The sequence below is a fragment of the Rhagoletis pomonella genome, unplaced genomic scaffold (assembly GCF_013731165.1).
Source record: "Rhagoletis pomonella isolate Grant_MI unplaced genomic scaffold, Rhpom_1.0 Rhpom_scaffold_00008, whole genome shotgun sequence".
Taxonomy (NCBI): Eukaryota; Metazoa; Arthropoda; class Insecta; order Diptera; family Tephritidae; genus Rhagoletis; species Rhagoletis pomonella.
In genome coordinates this window covers 11,664,990-11,683,748 of record NW_023458562.1, presented here as the reverse complement: position 1 = coordinate 11,683,748, position 18,759 = coordinate 11,664,990, and the positions used below count along the sequence as shown (strand labels likewise).

The 18,759-nt window shown below is 31.8% G+C and overlaps 1 protein-coding gene and 1 non-coding gene across 2 annotated transcripts in view; one reads left to right on the top strand and one right to left on the bottom strand.

Annotated features, from left to right (window-relative positions):
* Positions 1-18,759, top strand: part of LOC118744187 (neurogenic protein mastermind) — a 209,864-nt gene that overhangs the window by 43,670 nt on the left and 147,435 nt on the right. The window lies entirely within an intron of this gene.
* Trnar-ccu lies at positions 2,853-2,925 on the bottom strand. Its single transcript has one exon. It is a non-coding gene; the product is annotated as a tRNA-Arg (tRNA).

Here is an 18,759-nt window from a genome sequence, read left to right as displayed (position 1 = left end):
ACCTTAATAATGAAAGTGGTAGTTAAAAAACTAAACATATTTACGTATTCTGCTTGCCAATTGTTTTTATTTAAGAAACGCAGCATGCCAACATTTTTAGGTTTTAGTTTCGATCTTTTTTCGTTTACTATTAAAGCTGCTTACTGTACATTCGTTCCAAATTCTACTGATGACGTTAAGCCAACATATACCATGTTTATATGATGCTTCAATTCGTTCTAAGTCAAACCGTGTTATTTGGACACACACATGTAAACACATTCTTAAATCGAATTGAAACTTTTAACCGTGCCACCATAAATCACATTTTGAATGCGAGTTAAGAGTTGTTGTATCGTGTTAAGAGCGCATATAAACACGGGATTTGACCACACGGCTATTTCATGCAACTCTGTATGAAGTAAAACAATTAAATAGTTCTTGAAATTACATTTAGACTAAGCTTTCTTATAAAATTAATAGCTTATATTCTTTTTCATGGCTGTTTGGATCTTTAATTATTATTTTTCCATGTTTCTTATTTTCAAGAAATGACACACGTATTAACAGGGTTGCATCGGGATGAACTCTGTTTGAAGGCGTGTTCGATCGACTCATTTCTTTTGTTGCATATAAACACTTGCATTTCAAGCGAGCTACACTGAGATTAAATTTTGCTGCGCATTGGCAGGTTTTATCAGCACCTAAAAGTGTTCCCTAAGTGAATATTCGATTTTGTTGATTCTCCTATAAACTTTCAAAGAAGATAATAAAATCTCGTATTCACGATTTACTCACGAAAATAGAGTTGCAAGACTATTGAGAGGTTTTGGAGACTTTTGTTGGTTTTTGCAAAACTATCAAAAATTATCGATGGTGGTACTATCGATAGTTTTGCAACTCCAGCAGAAATGAGCTGAAGGTGTTTGTGCACTTTCTTCCATATAAAAAAGTTTCGAACATACTTTGCATAGAAGAAAATCTTGATAAATTTGTCAGATTTTCGTACACGCATTGCTTGAAATTTAGATTCATATTATAAAAAATTAATGAACTTTAAACAAAATAAGAAAAAAATAGTCAAAACTGGTTAAAATGTGTTTCTAATATTTTGGGCTAACGGCCGTTTTCTGACGTAACCTTTAATTTTAAAGCTCACTTTATATTTAAAGGTTGGCTTAAAAATAAAGATTTGTCTAAAGCTAAGTTCATTTTTGCTATCGGTTTTTGACGTATGAATGTTTCTTGGTTGTAAACCAATTTAAAACCGATAATAAAATGTTTTACTTTAGACCCAATCATAAATTTTGATGCAACCTTTAAATGTAAAGTGAGCTTTTAAGTTACAGGTTACTTGAGAAAACGGCCCTAAGTGTACATTTGAATGTGATTATGTGTTTACATACATATGTACATTAGACTACATCACCAAAAAAGTTGCGGGTTTTCCGCCCTGATTACAAAATTTATTTTATTTTAAGACGTCCATCAAAATATTTCGGAAACATACTAAGATTTAAGCGAGCTGTACCGATTTGAAAATACCTCCAAAAATGGAGTTTTGTATGAATAAAAATAGTTTCTTAAAGAACTTTTTGAAAAAAGTCTCCTCAGATGACAAGACAGAATAGGCTTAAAAAATCTGCATAAAAATATTTTAATTGTTAATTATTATTTTTTTACTTTTCTCAAAGGTATATTTACGAAAAACTTAAATAACTGGGCCAAAACTATTCTGATTTATGCTTAATGGATCTCGGTAGAAAGGTATTTTCCCACTATTTTTATTTATGTGCAAAAAAGTCATTCGTGTCCTAATTTTTTTTTTTCAAATACCAACACATCTTAATTCAACTTCGAATGATGTTCGTTCATCCTGCCTTTCTCTTAACTCCTTTGAATGAGCTCATTAGGAAAGAAATAAGAAGGGTGAGAAAATACTTTTCCAATGATACCTCGCAAGAGTTTAGGTTCAGTTATTCAAGTTTTTTCTTTGAAAAAGTTGAAATACAGCATCAAAAATCTCATTATTATAATTCCGTTCAAAATTTAAAAAAAAATTTTTTTTAAATATTTTTATGTATATTTTTTAAGCTTACACCGTTGTCTTTAAGAAACAATTTTTATTCATAAAAAACTCCATTTTTGGAGGCATTTTGATGGACGTCTTAAATATAATAGATTTTATAATTCCAATGGAAAAAAAACAGTACCGATTTTTTTTTGTTTGGGGAGTGATGGAGTCTAATGTACATATTTACATATGTACGTACAAAATAAATATGAATTTCTTGGCAGCTAAAAAGTTCTTTCTAAGAACCATTTAAATACGATGCTATTATTGATAGTACTATTGATGTTTTTTTAGTTCACAGGCACTAAAGGACAAATATAAATATAAAAAAAAAAACAATATACATAGTAAACACAAATCATTATTTAATATATCTCACATTCTTCTTACATTTGATATCCATTGTGTCATATAATACGTACATAGTATATCTTTTTAGATTTACGCATTTACAGTAAAACCCTTTGAGTTAATAAAATGTTTGGTCATTAATTGTTGTATTTGATCTTATCTCCTCAGAGGAAGGAAAGTTCAAAAAGCTGTTTCGTCAGAGAACGTATTCATATACGCTCTCTGGTTTCGTCGCTAGCCAAAATGGACATTCGAGTTTCATGCTCCCTTCTCAATCAAATGCACAAGAATTTAAAACTGAAGCTAACTGAAAATTAAAAAAAAATCTTACAAAATATGTATTGCTTAATTAATTTTTTTTATTAATTTATGCATTAGTTATAATTTAGATCCATTTTGTATTTCATTCTTAGATTTCATTCAATAAAAAAAAAAAAAAAAAACAGCTTACCCCAGATGGGACTCGAACCCACAATCCCCGGCTTAGGAGGCCGATGCCTTATCCATTAGGCCACTGGGGCTTGTTTCACGCTGCAAACCAAGAGAGCACTTAAGCCAGCACCTACCAACTGAGACAGCACAGCAGCAAATTTGTATGACATGCTGTAGCTGCAAAGTTGCATTCAAACCCAAAACAAACTCCAACCGCAACGACATCGCAAAACGTTATTTATAATGTTGATTAGAAACTGTATTGCGAATAAATTGAATGTTGGAGGGATGTAGAGATGATTGCCAGCTATCTGACTGATTGGATGGCTGGCCGCTCAATGATTCAAAGCGCATGTGAGAGAGATACGGACTAGATGTAAAAATAAAGAACAGCATTCAAAAGGGAGAATCAGTAGTTCAGCCAGCCAGACAATGACATAGGGAGGGTTAGTCAGATAGAGACAGGATATTTGTGCCTTCACAGAAAAACACACAGCTGCATCGACGTACATATGTATGTACATACATAAGTGTGTACATGTGGATGGATACACTAAGATTTCAACACAGGATATTCCGAGTTTATTTGTTGTTCATGTTTTGCTCAGTGTTGGGAAATGAAATTGTACCTTCAGTACGAAATCTATACAAAAACTGTACTTTTTGACCGTTAATTGTATCGACTTTTTACTTTGCTTATATATTTTCTTAGTACATACATGCATACATAGATTCCCTTCAAGACCAATGATTTGATGATAATCGACTGGTATGCAGCTCTCAAGAAAACGGTCAAGAAAAAATTGCCATTATTTCGTGTGTGTATGCCCAAGGAATTTTGACAACTTATACTTCACTAGCCTGTTGCCTGGCTCTTTTCTCAGGAAATAATGAAACGGGCATATATTTCTGTTGCAAGCATGGGTTGCCTTGTGCTCTTTTTCACAAAAAAACTTTAGAAAACCGTAGTAGAAAGCGTAGCAAATTTCTTAAGAACTACGTACTGTCTGCAGGAAATTTGACTCAAGATAACTTCTTAGGGCGGTATTGTCACTTGCGAAGCGAATGCGGAGAAGGTATTAAAAGAGTGCGCGATGCGAAGAACTTGCACAAGCTTGTAAAAGCGAACACTCTTAATGCATATTTAAGTTGCGTCCGCCAATTCATTCGCTTCGCCAAACCATTCGCTTCGCCAAATTCGTTCGCTTCGCAAGTGACAATACCGCCCTTAGCCATTTCTTGTAGTTCATTTTATATGGACTTTTTGCTTTTCTTGAGAGCTGCATACAGGTCTATTCATGGGAAAGTTTATGTAGGTACATTTACATATTTTACACTTTTAACATGTTTTAAGGTACACTTCTTAACAACCAAATTTTTTTAAGTTATTATGAATGTTCAACAATGTTATTGAGCTTGACTGTTTTTAATCAAAACTATTGTGAAAAATTAGGTACAATTTATAAATGGTAGAAGTGATAGCTATTTCGGAGATCAACATACATCAGACTAAATAATAAAATAAATAGTCAAATCTAGTCAATACGTGAGTTTCGTAAAGTTATGATATTTAAGAACATTTCTTCCTTAATTAACGATGACACTGTTTCTATATGAAGCTGATTTCGACATTTTGTTTTAAAAAGATTTTTAGTATCGAAAATATTCTTTCAAAACTTGCCTAAACTAGGAATGTGAGGTTGATAGCACACCGTGTGACAACGAGAAGGCGATGACAAAAAGAGAAAAAAAAATTTCCCGCAGTGCATTTTCAGGGCTATATATTTATACATAGTATTCATCACAAAATTGTACTAAAAGGTACTGCGTAGTAGGAAAGTATATTGTAAACGAAATTGTAAAAAAAGTACAGTTGTACCAAAAATGCCAACACTGGTTTTGCTACTCGATTTCACTGCTTTTCACACATACCCAGTGGAAAAATGTATGGTATGGTAATCGAAAAACTAAACAGTAAAACAGCCGTTTTCACATTCGAAAATACATTTTTCCTACGGCGATGTTCTAAAAAAGTACAGCATTCAATTTGCATTACGTAGTAATCTAGGAAAGTATGCGATTTAATGTGAGTTTTTTTGGGACTTTTGATACGTTAGAATGGTGATTACGTGTTAAATAGTAATAGAATCCCAAACTCATAAGAAATGCTTTACATTATTTATCACGAATGTAATGCATTACTACTTTTCCCACTGGGTATATACATATGTACATATGCATATTACTGTACGTGCATACAAACATATGCATATTAATGCATACATAAGTATGAGAGATACAAATTTGTTTTGCCTGGCTGGGAGTTACAGGTATGTTGGACGAGTCGCACACATCCTAGTGGGAGTTTCAGATTTTTTGACTATCCGGACTATACGGATATTCCAATATCTGAACAAAAAGTACGAATAGCGTGTTTATATTCGGATATCTGAATAGTGTATAGATATCCAGATATCCTGATATTCAAATCTAAAAATTAATAATAAAGTAACGATTATTTGTATATTAGTTAAATGCTGTATTGGGTATTTGTTTTGTAACTCCATAGATTCAGTAATTTTCAGAACATTTTTAAAAAATCCCTTCAAATAATGTTTAGAATATCCGGATAACCGAATGAACGGATATTAACCTGATATCCGGATTTTATCTGTATATTCCAATATCCTAACGGAGATCCGAACATACGGATAACCCCAGCACTAAAAGTAAGGCCCAAATTCGTGTGCAGCCCATCTATGTATGTATGTATGAACATTAGAGTGGTCCAAAAAAAAAAATCCTTTCAAACGGAGTGCCCCATTTTCCTAGGATGACATTTTTTCCATACAAAAATTGGAGCAGTCTGAAGGCTGGTTTTCATTAGGTCAAAATCACTGACATCAGAAACTGCCTTCATCTGACAGTTGTTCATTTGGTGTCAAATGCGTTTTCATTACATTTTAAAAACTGATAAAAAAGTCGATACCGCAGTGCACGTCAAAGACTGTCGTCAAATTGCGGTGTCAGATGATTGACATTCCGTTTTCATTACTGATGTTAAATGTGAAGTTAAATTTTTACAAAAAGTTTACAATACCGATCTTTTAGCAATTGACAAACCACAAATGTAACTGGGTATAACTCTCTTTGCTGATTTCAACCTTACCAAAATTATTTAGCGCAAGTAAAAAATTAAGAACATATAGGAGGTTAAGTTAAATTTTTCGACATTTTATCTTATGAACTACATAACCATAAGAACTTTCAGTTGATGTACATAATTTTTCTGACACAAAAAAATATAAATTTTTCTTAAAATTACCTTTTTTGAGGAAAATTGCAAAACTAACACTACAGAAATTTATATTATTCAAATTCAGATGACAACTCGTTTTCATTGTTTTGACAACATTTGACGTCAAATATGACCTAATGAAAACCAGGCTTAATGTACATACATACATATATGTAGTAAAACTTCTCTATGACGAACTTGTGAATAACGAATCAACTCCAAGAATGTTGTCAATGTTATTGTGGCTTATTAACATTTTATTTTTAATATTTTTATTGAGCTTTGTCTCTGCTGAAGTCAAGAAAAAAAGAAGTCTGATGAGGAGATGTGGTGATCTCCGAAATAGCTGCTATAACTTCTACTTTGTTGCTTTTTCAATTTTTTCTAATAAATAATCGTGGTAATAATCAATAAAATTATTAAAAATAGAATGTTGCTTTTCGCTCTGATTTTTGTGTATATTGTTCTCCTGTATGTACTTTTCTTTACCAAGAAGAGCGTGTCAGACGTGGCAATATTTCCAACTTTTCCACGCAATTCGCTGTTAAATTGAGAAAGAGAAATTTTATTTCGATGTGCGAACATTAGGGTGGTCCAAAAATGCATATAAAAAGTAAAGTCGGAATTTTTATGCTCTCACCCCCTATGATACAGAAAAAAATGTAATCTTATTTTGTTATTTTGAAATTATAAAATATTTAGAGGTCGCTCAAAACGCCCAAAGTTTCCATGTATTTTATATGCGGAAAAAACAACTTTTCGTAGGAGTGGTAAAGAATAGTTAAAAATTTATATTTTTCTACCAGAAAACTCTCTTTTTCTGCAGGAGATTCCCAATAATAATACCCAATTGTTTATTTAACCATTTTTTCATCGCAACTATAATTTATAGGTCCGCCAAACACCCACAAAAACCCGGAAAAATGCAATGGGGCGACCAATAAAAAATCGGTAGTATTAAAAAATGGTTAAATAAACAGTTGGGTATTATTACTGAAAGTCTCCTAAAAAGAACCAGAGTTTTCCGGCCGCAAAATATTGATTTTCAAGAACTCTACCATTTCAACGAGAAATTTTCTTTTTCTCATATAAAAATACATGGAAAACTTTGAGCGCTTTGAGTGACCTTTAAATATTTTTTGATTCTAAAATAAAAAAAATAGGGGTCTACTTTTTTTCGATATATAACAATCCTAGCGGGTGAGAGCATTACAATTCCCACTTTACTGTTTTTGGACCACAGTCAGAAAGACCTTTCTGTCACTTTTCGGAAATCATTTTCAGAAATCATTTTCAGAAATGAAAGTTGTAAGATGTGACTGAAATTGAAAAAGCGAAAGCCGATTTCGAAAATATATTTCAACTTGCTCGTGTTGCACTAGCAATTTTATTTCTGTTGCAAGTGCTGTCAAACTAATCGAGTGTTGCCGCGTGACACTGATCGGGAGTTTGGGAGAAATAACAACGTATAATTTTGAATAAAATATCAGAAATTATTTTAAATAATTATTTTTCGGAATTTAATTGAGTTATGAATAATAAATTAATCTTTAATATGAAAATTACGTTTACTACATACATATAACGAAAAGAAAAAACGAACAACCAGCAAAGCGGTTCACGGTTGCATTTTAGTATCGAGAAAGATTGCCATAAATTCATTCGCTGTGTGGACAGCCAAAAAACACTCCCCGAAATTTTAAGATCGACTTTAAATATTTCTTTATTTATTTTATATTAAAACTTAGAAAAGCAATAAAAGGCATTTTCGAAACACGCCCAACCTTGTCGCCTGACTTGATTTCTGAGGGGCTTAGAATAACGCACAATTTTTTCGTCTTAATTCTTACCACACACAGCATACCGCCCGTAATTCCACTTCATTTTAATTTTTAAAATCCATTGCGCAACGCACAATCGGAAATGGAAATGAAATGTTAAAAATTGCGAATTATAAAGGGTTAAGGTTTGACAATTCAGTCGCAATTCAAGAGAGGGAACTGTCGAAATTACTTCTACCCATGGTACAGCTTCCTAAGTAAAAACAATATTAGCTGATTGCCAAAAAATGCTTAGAGCTGAGATCACCTGTTTTTTGGCATTTGCTGTTATCTTTTAAAATTTCTTCCATTTCTATTACAATTTATTCCAATTACACCAATACACTGAACAAAAAACACCAATACATTAATCAGTGTACGATTGTCCTTAGATATCATATTCATCTGCACGCCGGACTGCAAAGTAATTTCTTACCGAGAGATTTATGGCAATATTTAGAAGAGCACTCATTCATCTATTACCTAGCTTAGAAACCTTTTTGCTGCTCTTGCTATCAATCGTCGTTATCAATCGAAAAGGTCATAAGTAATATGTTTTTGCAATATTTTTATTTATTTTTTATTCTTTAATACCTACTCCATTAGTTATTGTTATACATACATATGTACATAAATGTATATGTACCCACATTCAAAGACATATCAAACAAAAAACTGTGCTTACCAGATAAGGGCCTTTTGCATTGGTGTCGACGATGCGCAGTTAGAAGTTTTTACACTCGGTTTTTATGATCTTAAATGCTTACTCAATATAATTTTAAGACGCTATTGATAATAAAATACAGGTTCCAAAAAACACATTGAAGTACCCACAAAATTAAAAGGCGCTTAGAAGCCGTTTTTTTCGTTTTCAGAACAGTGGAAAATTAAGAGTTAATACCCCTGTAGTCAAATGAACTAGTTGTAAACTACCTCACAACTAATATGAACCGCAGGCTCAACTAGTCAGCCAACTATCTTTTTTCCATGCAATAAACTGGTATTTTTAACATGTCCTACGAGATGGCAATTGTCAGATTTCGGTCAGAAATATACCAGTCTCATACTAGTTCAAAATAGACGGAAAAATACTAGTCTAATTATGGACCAAAACTACTACTTTGGGAGTCAAAAAACAGAATGAATTCATGAATATACAATAAAAAAATTTAAGTACACTTTAATATATTGCACATTTTTATGAATTTTTTTAAAAGCAAACTTTCAAACTTTCGAATATAAATTTAAATGCATTTTTCATTAAATGTTATTAAAGTATAAGGTCTAAGGTACAATAAATACTACATTTTTATCTTTTTTAATAATATTGAATATGCAAAAGAAAACATTTAATTTAAAAATAAAATGAATTCTTTAGATCGTTTTTGAGTGAACTAAAATAAAAATAAAACATTTCATTCAAATAAATTAAATTCATTAACTTTGCACATTTGTCTATTATTTTTAAAAAATTTTAAAAGTAATAATTAATGTTTAAAATTTGAGATTTGGATAAGAATAAAATAAATAAATAATTCAAGCAGTTATTAAATATTCTTAAATGTTGTCTATAGTTTGGCTTGTTGATTGATAATAGAAATTTATCAAATAATTATATTAATCATGTATTTAAAAAAAGTCAAAAAGAATTGAAAATGATCAAAAATAACAAAATAATGATGTAATTAAAATTAATGAATTAATTAACATTTAACATTTAAATAATTAATTATTAATCATTAAAAAGGTGCTAATATCGGTATTTAATCATTAAACGGTTATCCAAAAAAACATGCTTTAATTAATAAAAATTAAAATTATAATATTTTGTGTACTTCATTGTATTAAACTGTCGAAGTCAAATAAAACAGGGCATGAATAAATCGTTTTATACTTGGTACAGGTCTGGTCATTTTCGAACTAGTTCGGTTTCTATCAGGGAATTCTAGTTGTAGACTAGTATTTTTTCTGACTAGTTTGGGATTTCACTGCAGGGACACTTTTGAAGAATACATACATATGCCCATGCTGAGTTAACATTATTAAATATGACGATTTTCTTGATTTTTTGCAAATCGAATACAATAACAGTAAAGAAACGAGCGGTAAAGCGGTTAAAGTCTCATATCTAGTGAAGTCGATCAGCGGATATTAGAATATTTCAATAAGAAATCCGAATATCCGGATATCCGAATATTGTATAGATAAGCCTTTTTTAAACTACTTTTTAGTCTGAGTTCCTGTTATTTAAAGCCAAAACCCAAAAATCGTATGCTTACTTCACGCAGCAAGCCTTTATTCAGCAGCGATTCAGACGATCTACTCACAAGAAATAAAAAGAGTTCTAAAGTTCCCTAACATTATATTCAACTTTTTTCTTTAAATTACACTTAAAAAAAAATTAATAATAAAGTTACAAAATAGGTGACAGGTAAGTAAATAAGATCGATTGACACTATTTGGCATACTTTTCAAAAGCGAAATAAAATCCATTGACATAGTGCTCTTTCAAACCGCGTCGATCCCCCGCCGCGCCACGCTGTATGTTTAAATTTCATGAAAGTGATGTCAGGGAAATGTAATATGTAACTGAGAACGTAAATTCCGTGATCATTTATAATAGGTGTCGACAGGCCATAGCTCACTGAGCGCTCTCTGAGCACATGTGTGTGTTTCACACGTATACGAAGAGCGGAAGATGAGCATGCTCATTGAGCATGCAGTGCCGTCTCAAGAAAATGTATCCCTGACCAAGCCAAAAATGTATCCAAATGTTACCAATTTTCTTTTTTTACATATACATCTCATAATTTGTAAGAAAACCAAAGATTTTCATGAAAAAGACATAATTTAACCCATCCTAAGGACTTGGAATACATGTGCATAAAATGAAACATTTGTAATTTCAATTTATAAAGTACATTTTTTGTGCATAAGTATTTTGCAAAGTAAATATAATAAATAGCAAGTACACTCTAAAAAGAGCATGTAAAACTACTACTAAAAGTATCTATTTTTCAACAAGAATCTGTATAAATATACGTGTAAGATGTTCAGTATTTGATTTTGAACTTGAGATCTTTAAAATATACACATAAATACACATATATATACGGTGACCATCCGTTCTGTTTTTTGCAGGACCGTACTGTTTTTCAAAGGTTGGTCCTGCGTAGTTTTTCAAACCTGAAAAACCTGAAAATGTACTGATTTTTTCCAAGTGTCCTGCATTTGTCCCGCATTTTATTCGTTATTTTAAAATTATCGGACAATGGATGGATTTTTTCAAAAAAGTATTTTTTGGTACTTTTCGTAGCTTTTCTTCAATATCTCATTAAAAAAGTCTCCCAATCAACGTATGCGACTTACAGCTCGAAGGGTATTGATGTGCCTCAAATCAAAATATATAACTTGTGGCGACTTCAATGAAAATTATTAGTGCTACAGGCGACCATTTGCATTTTGTCGTCAAAGTCGAAATACGTGAGATTTTCAATCAAATGCGCAGTTTCATTTGATTTTTTTTTCATTATTTTAAAAATTCGATGAAGAAAATATATCACTACAGTAAATTTTGAGCCAAAGATAATAAAATCGGATTAGAAATGTAGATGCTATGGAGCGAAATATATTTTTGTAAAGGGCACTTTGTAACTCGTCGTTTACGTCGATTCATGACGTCAATTTTTGACAAATAACTGCGAAAAGTACCAAAAAAACAAAAAAAGGGTATTGTTTTCGTTTTGAAGGACTCAAAATTTGCCTATAAAATAATATTTTAAAGATTTTCACTTTTCGTGTAAGCTATTTTAATTATAATATGTTTTACTATACTTTTATAAATATTCATGTAAACAAGATTAATATCGATGAAGAAAACGTGATTCACTTTTAAAGTTTAGAATGTATTAAGAATTTAGAATCATAAATACTCTTTTGATATTTTTATACTACGTAAATATATGTAGGCATATTTTTGAAAAATTGTCCTTCATTTTGAATCCATATTTATGGTCACCGTACATATATAGAATGTTTAAAATTGCAAAAATTTTCAAACTACAAATACATTTGAGTAGTCTACTTGCAAAGTGCGCTATGTAAAATTTTTTCGATTCTTAGTTTTTGGCGGATTACGTACCAGTATTTAAAGTAGTTTCATGTCCACTAACAACAGAGTGCAAAATCTTTTTATATTCTGAAAAAAATAGCATCAAATGTTAAGTCTTCTTCCAAAAGTCGCTATCATACTTATTTATGAACTTTCAAAAGTATCAATCTTCTGATGAACTTAGAAAGCTGCTTTAGGTCGTATAGACTGTTAATGTTATCTTATGACATGTTATGTTATGTTACAATTTTATAAGGCTCCTATTTATCCAAATTTTCAGGTAATAATAAAAAAGATTCAGTTTAAATGCAACTTGTTGTCGTAGTCACTTTTTCAAATTTATGGCTTTCTATTATAAAATCACATAACGCTGTTTGCAAGTGGACTACTCATTTCCTACTAATTACTTTATTTTAAACATTTTATGTGTAATTTTGCTCTTGCGACAAATTTGGTATGTAAGAGTAAACAGGCAATGATTTATTTTATTACACGGCGTGCGAATTTGAACACATTAAAAGAGGAAACTGGTTACCTCTCTTAATATGCGCAAATAAATAAAAAAATTTTAGAGTGTATTTAAAGCAGTGCCCGCCAAAAAGCGAAAAGTCTTAAAATGAGAATGTATTAGTTATGAAACAAAAAATGAGAATGTGTTGGTGGTAATGCACGGAAAAAAAATTCTGTGTTGTATTACTTTTTATAAAAACTTTGGTATGTTTTTTGCCGTTTTTTCATTGTGCGCTATTTTTTAAATCTATATATTTTAGATGAATGAATGAAATGAATGAAACATTTAATGAAAGTTAACGGCCCTAAGAAAGGAAAAAGTTGGTAAAATTTTGTATGTATTGCACAAAATTATTATTATTTTTTTATAATTTAAGTGTGGATTTCTGAGCAAAAAAGATAACGTGCTTCGAGCACTCTGAATATTTAAAGAAAATTTCGTTGATTTCAAGTAGAAATAAAATAAAAATATATATATCTAATATATATTTATTTTAAAATTAGGTAAAACTTGACATTTAAGAACAATTTAAAATAACGATTAAACCAAAAGATAAATAACAAAACATATTGTATGTTTTAATTGAGGACTAGTCTGGTAAAAAAAAAAAATACATAATTCACAAAGTGCTTTTAATATAAAGAAAAAGCACGGCTTGGTACCATATACATACCTATTTCTAGGGGTGTATGTACGAAAAATTGTGTTATAAAATTTTTGAATGAATATTCATTCATTCTGCTCAGTGTACCTACTTTATTCAACAATAATGCGTCATGAACCTGCTTCGCCTATTGTTTGCATGCAACTAAATAAAATTTGTTGCTCCTCTACTCTTTCTGTTGACGTTCGGATTGTGTACGTGTAAGAAGCCGATTGTGTACATGTGAAAGGCCGAATATAGTTCGTTTCCCAGGAAAGTGTTTGGCGGGCACTGATTTAAAGTCTTTTCAGTAAAATTCATAAAAGTCTCCTTAAATAAATCAAATTTAGTTTTTTAAACTGCATTGAAATCTTCTTTCTTTTTAAATTAACAAATGAAAATATGTGATATGAAAGATATAATTTAAAGAGTATAATTTACTTATATGTATATCGTCGTTTAAAGTACAAAACCGCGTATCGTCATTCTGCAAAACCGCGTAACTGACATTTGCTGCCAAAAATTGGATTTGCTCACACAAGCTCTTGGCTCAGTCCTTATCCATTCGTCCTGAAATATACTAGCCAGAAATGCGATTGCTTTATAAAAAAGAGAACCATTTTGAAATATGAGTGTTTTTACTCTCTAGAAAATAATTTATGCAACGTCACATACGCGGTTTTGGATTTTGTTGATACGCGGTTTTGTACTGTAAACGACGTTATGTATATTAAGATCTTGCTTAAAGCATCCTTTTAAACTAATTAAAGCAATTGCGCTTATACCTATTTTGGTGAGATCTATTCATATGTTCATTGCTTCGTTCACAAAAAATAAAATGCTTGAATTTCACGCTTAATAGCGATTCTTTATACGTTCAGAAAACGTAATGCTTTCTACCATCTTTAATGAAAATCGATTTTTGAAGGAAAAAAACTTTATAGGAAATATAAAATTTTGGCCTATTTAAAAAAGTATCCACATTTATACTGTACGGAAAAAATAAGTATCCCGCAAAAATTCGCCTAAAAATTTATCCAATTGGATCTATTTAGATCTAAACAGCATCCCTGGCAGTGCATTTAACGCACACAGTCCCACTTATTGAATCGTTTGAATGTGTTGGAATGCCGACCACTGATTTATAATAATCCATTTATAATGTCAAATCTTCGGAGCAAATGTGACAAGAGAGAATGGAAATGGTTTCGAATTAACATAGATACAGTGATACTAATCTTTCAAAGCAAACCATGCAATGCAGCTAATAATTTTTGTTATAAACTTGTCAATAACAGGTCAATTCTGCACGTTACCGAAGATTTTGTAACCGGAAAATTTTATTACGAAAAAATGTTACCAGTTGTCACCGCGATTCTAGGTACGTTGGTAACGCAGTTAAAATATTCAGCAATTCAGCTATGTTACCAGCTTATGAAATAGTAACAAAATTTACCGGTTACAAGAGTACACAGAATGCGAAAAAGGTTTAAAAATTGACAGGAACTTTATTTACCGGTTACAAAATGTTTATTACCAGCGCAGAATAGACCTGTAAGTGAAAAATTTAACTACATATCGCTAGCTTTTAGCCCATTTCCATCAAGAGGTTAATTACAGTTAAGAGCTCAGATAAATTAAAGGAATTTTTATAAGGGGCAGGGTTTATTTTTTTATTTTTGTTTGTTTTTCCTTTCTCTTCCTTGTACTTAATAGGTTTGTTCCACAAGCTACTTGTAGAAAAACTCTAGCAAAGTTCAAACTGTGAATGTATACAAAAGAAACTGTAAAACTTACTTGTGGAACGTGTATGTGTAACTCAGAGTTACTTCGAGTAGCTTGTGAAACAAACCTAATATAAGCAACTACCACGTTTGAGTTGTAACGTGATTTTTCCAATATGCATAAACTGTAGTTAGAGTGAAAAATTGTTAACTCCAATGAAAACTCATGTTTTGATATAAGAAGCAAGAGAAATTGAAAATGTGTCGTTTCCTGTGTAAAATGCTATGAAATGCAAATTTGCTGTATACGTGTCCAAAAGAAGATAAGGTCAAAATAACACGAAAACTGTTAATTAACATCGAATCTTGCTGATTCGTTTAGAGTTTATCTTTGCTTTAAATATGCAAATGTTGTATTTAAAGTTTTGGGAAATTCTTAAAAAACGGCCCTGCCCTGCCAGCACTTTCTATTGCGGAAGTTATTAATTTGACGCGACATTTCTGTGAAAATCAGCGTCGATGATATCGCTATTTTTCGAATTCTTATCGCTCTCGGGAAGAACTGTTCCACCAAGACGTCACGTCTTTATGATACGAAAGCGATACAGGAATTAGGAACTATTTCGATAGGAATGACAGTAACTTGTGCGATAAAGACTGAAGTATTAAGAAAGACTCTTCTGTTGTTTAAATTTTTGATGAAAGTTAATAGGAAATTTCGGGTACCTCTAAGCTTTCAACCACAGCCGTAGAGATACTTCCGCCATTCTCATCCTGCTTTCGGCTTAGATTGCTAGCTCAAACGCACTTATATTTTATGAAATTCCAACTAAACATTTTAAAAAGCAGTGTAAAATCTAAATGTAATTTTATTATTTGTTATGCGATTATGATTGCTTGCACGTCAACTGAAAAATAAAAAAAAAATTTTTATACAAAAATATAATTTTACTTGATTGAGCTTTGAAGATTTATTTGCCTTGTTAATTTTTAAAACTCCAAAGAGTAAAAATCGTCCGAGCAGCTCTTAAGAAGATACATAGAAAAGCGATAGAAATGTTTTTTGTTTTTGTGAAATGAGTTACTATCGCTTTGATAACTTCCAATAGTGACGAAGAAGTGACATCCGGGCGATAGGCAATTGCTGGCAGGGTGTAAACAAAAATGAAAATGGACTTAACAACTTTACACGCTAAGCTAGCGATATATAAAACTTCATAAACACATATGTACATACTACTTAGTAATAAGTAATTTTTCTCGTGTATGAAACAATTTTTTTATACAGATATGATTCTAATGTTGCGACATGGACGATATTGGCACTTTTGAACTGCCCAGCGACACTTTTAAGGTTTCCACATGCGCACATCTTTTGTATGCAACTAATTCTTTTAGCACATAAATTTAAAGTTTTTCGATTAAGGTTTTAAAGGAAATAAAATTTTAATGAAAGCCTAAGAAGAAATAGTACTAAGTACATACTACTAAGTGCACATATACGCCGACTAAATAGTCTCAAATCTGGTAATGGTTACTCCATCCGGCAATATGTTCAGCGCGCATGACCACAATTACCCTTCCCCTTAGGTACTCTTCCTAAATTGCACGAAATTGCTTCAGCAGCTTTGAAAAAGCTTGTAAAAATAAATATGTATACACAAATATATACATACATATATGTATATGTACAAATTAAAACTAAGCGCACCTTGAAGTCAATTTTATTTTACTTAATGTTAGATAAGCAAAGCTCTGTACCCCTTTCTTGCAGTCACTACTTCACCTCATCTGCGTTTTGAATTTTTCTGCCCATTTTCTATATGTGTATGTACACTAGGGTGGTCCTTAAATGCAGGAAGCAAACTTACATCAGATTTGCTAAGCCTCAACCCCTACGTCGATGCTACTATAGTGGAAGATATCACATATTAATTTTGGTCCCGATTGAAAGCGGCTAAGGCGTGTCGCACAGGGGGCAAAGCTCAGATTCCTCTATGTAGACTCAAAAAATTTAAATTACTCTTATTTTTTTCATCTAATACCCAAAGTCGATACTACTATAGTCGAAGATATCACATACAAATTTTGGGCCCGATTGGAGTCGGTTAAGGTGTGGCGCACAGGGGTCAAAATTCAGAATACCCTATGAAGACGTCTTAACCGACTTCAATCGGCACCAAAATTTTTATGTGATATCTTCGACTTTAGTAGTATCGATTTTGGGTATTAAATGGATTTGTTATTTTTTTTTTTTTGAATTTTTTGAGCCCCAATGGAGCATCTTGCCATGGACCCCATTGCGACACGCTTTAACCGACTCCAATCGGGACCAAAATTTATATGTGATATCTTCGACTATCGATTTTGGGTATGTGTGGGAAAAAAATTTATTTTAATTTTTTGAGTCTATAGAGGAATCTGAACTTTTGGTCCCTGTGCGACACGCGACTTAAATTTGTATGTGATACCTGAGACCGTGGTATTACCGATTGAAGGGGTGACTGAAAACGTCGCTCATTTGATTTAAGGGCCACCCTAATCTACATACGTATGTATGTATTTTTAAATTATATTGTATGTGTGGTTTGCTATACGCAATCCAACTTGCCTTTGTAAAGCTGTGCTTCTTTTTGCTCTTACTCTGACTCCGGTCTCTGCTACTCTGTCACAGCTGTTGCTCTCCTCGTATTTTACCAGTCAGCAAACCTTCGAAACAAAGCTTATTCTGACGGTTTACGTGAACTATCCCAGTGAGAAAATGGGCAATGCATTGCCTTTTTCTATCACAAGATTGCCATTGCTATTTAGTGAAAACCGATATCCAACGTTAGCGAAGGGGTAATGTATAACTGGAGCTTTAAAGCCCAAACTTGTGCCAGTTTTGATCTCTTTATAAGTAATGACGTGTTCACATTTATTCGACCATGTCCTAGAAAGAAACAAATTGTAAAATTGTATACCCGAAAGAGTATTGTAGTTCGCTGAGATTCGAATAAGAGAATACTCTTAACTACATGCGTACATGCAAATCATTGAAGCTGGGACTAATTAATCTCAAATTGTATTGTAATACTCGGTTTACTTATAAGTAGATTATCCTCATTCTGGTCCTTATGTAACTGCCTCTTCTGAAATTATAAAATAATCTCAGATTAAATCAATCACTTTTCGGTGTCCCACCTAGTTTTATCGATTATTTTTGCGAAGAAGAGGAGAAATGCCAAATGTTAAAAGCAAACAAAAATGGTCACTAGCAAAGAAAAGGGGTTTGTAAAGGTATTTTTAATAAAATATTATGTTTAAATATATTTAAATTGCTTAATATAGCAGAAAAAAGTGATCATGGTGGCACAGAGAAGAAACATAACTTTTCATTGAGATGTCAGAATAACAAGCACAACAAATTTGACGGCTAATAATATGAGAGTGGCCTGTGTAATCGGGGTTGATTAAACACGAGCTTTGATTGAGATTATATTTATATGTAAACATACTTTAAGGGATTGTACCTGAATGCGGTTAGTCCGGTTCCACTCTCTATAGAAATTAGGCACACGACTTTTTGCAGGGTTCGTGCATGCTACATGAATCTGCATACAGACAAGTACATACATATAAAATGTATAGATAAATGCACATATAATACTTATATGTACGTATATGTAGGTTCATTAAGGTGGCCCAAAAATGCATGTGAAAAGTAAAGCCGGAATTTTTATGCTCTCACCACCTACCTAGGGTTGTTCTAATACCGAAAAATATATGTATGTATACCCATATTTTTTTTTTTTGAAATCAAAAAATATATAGAAG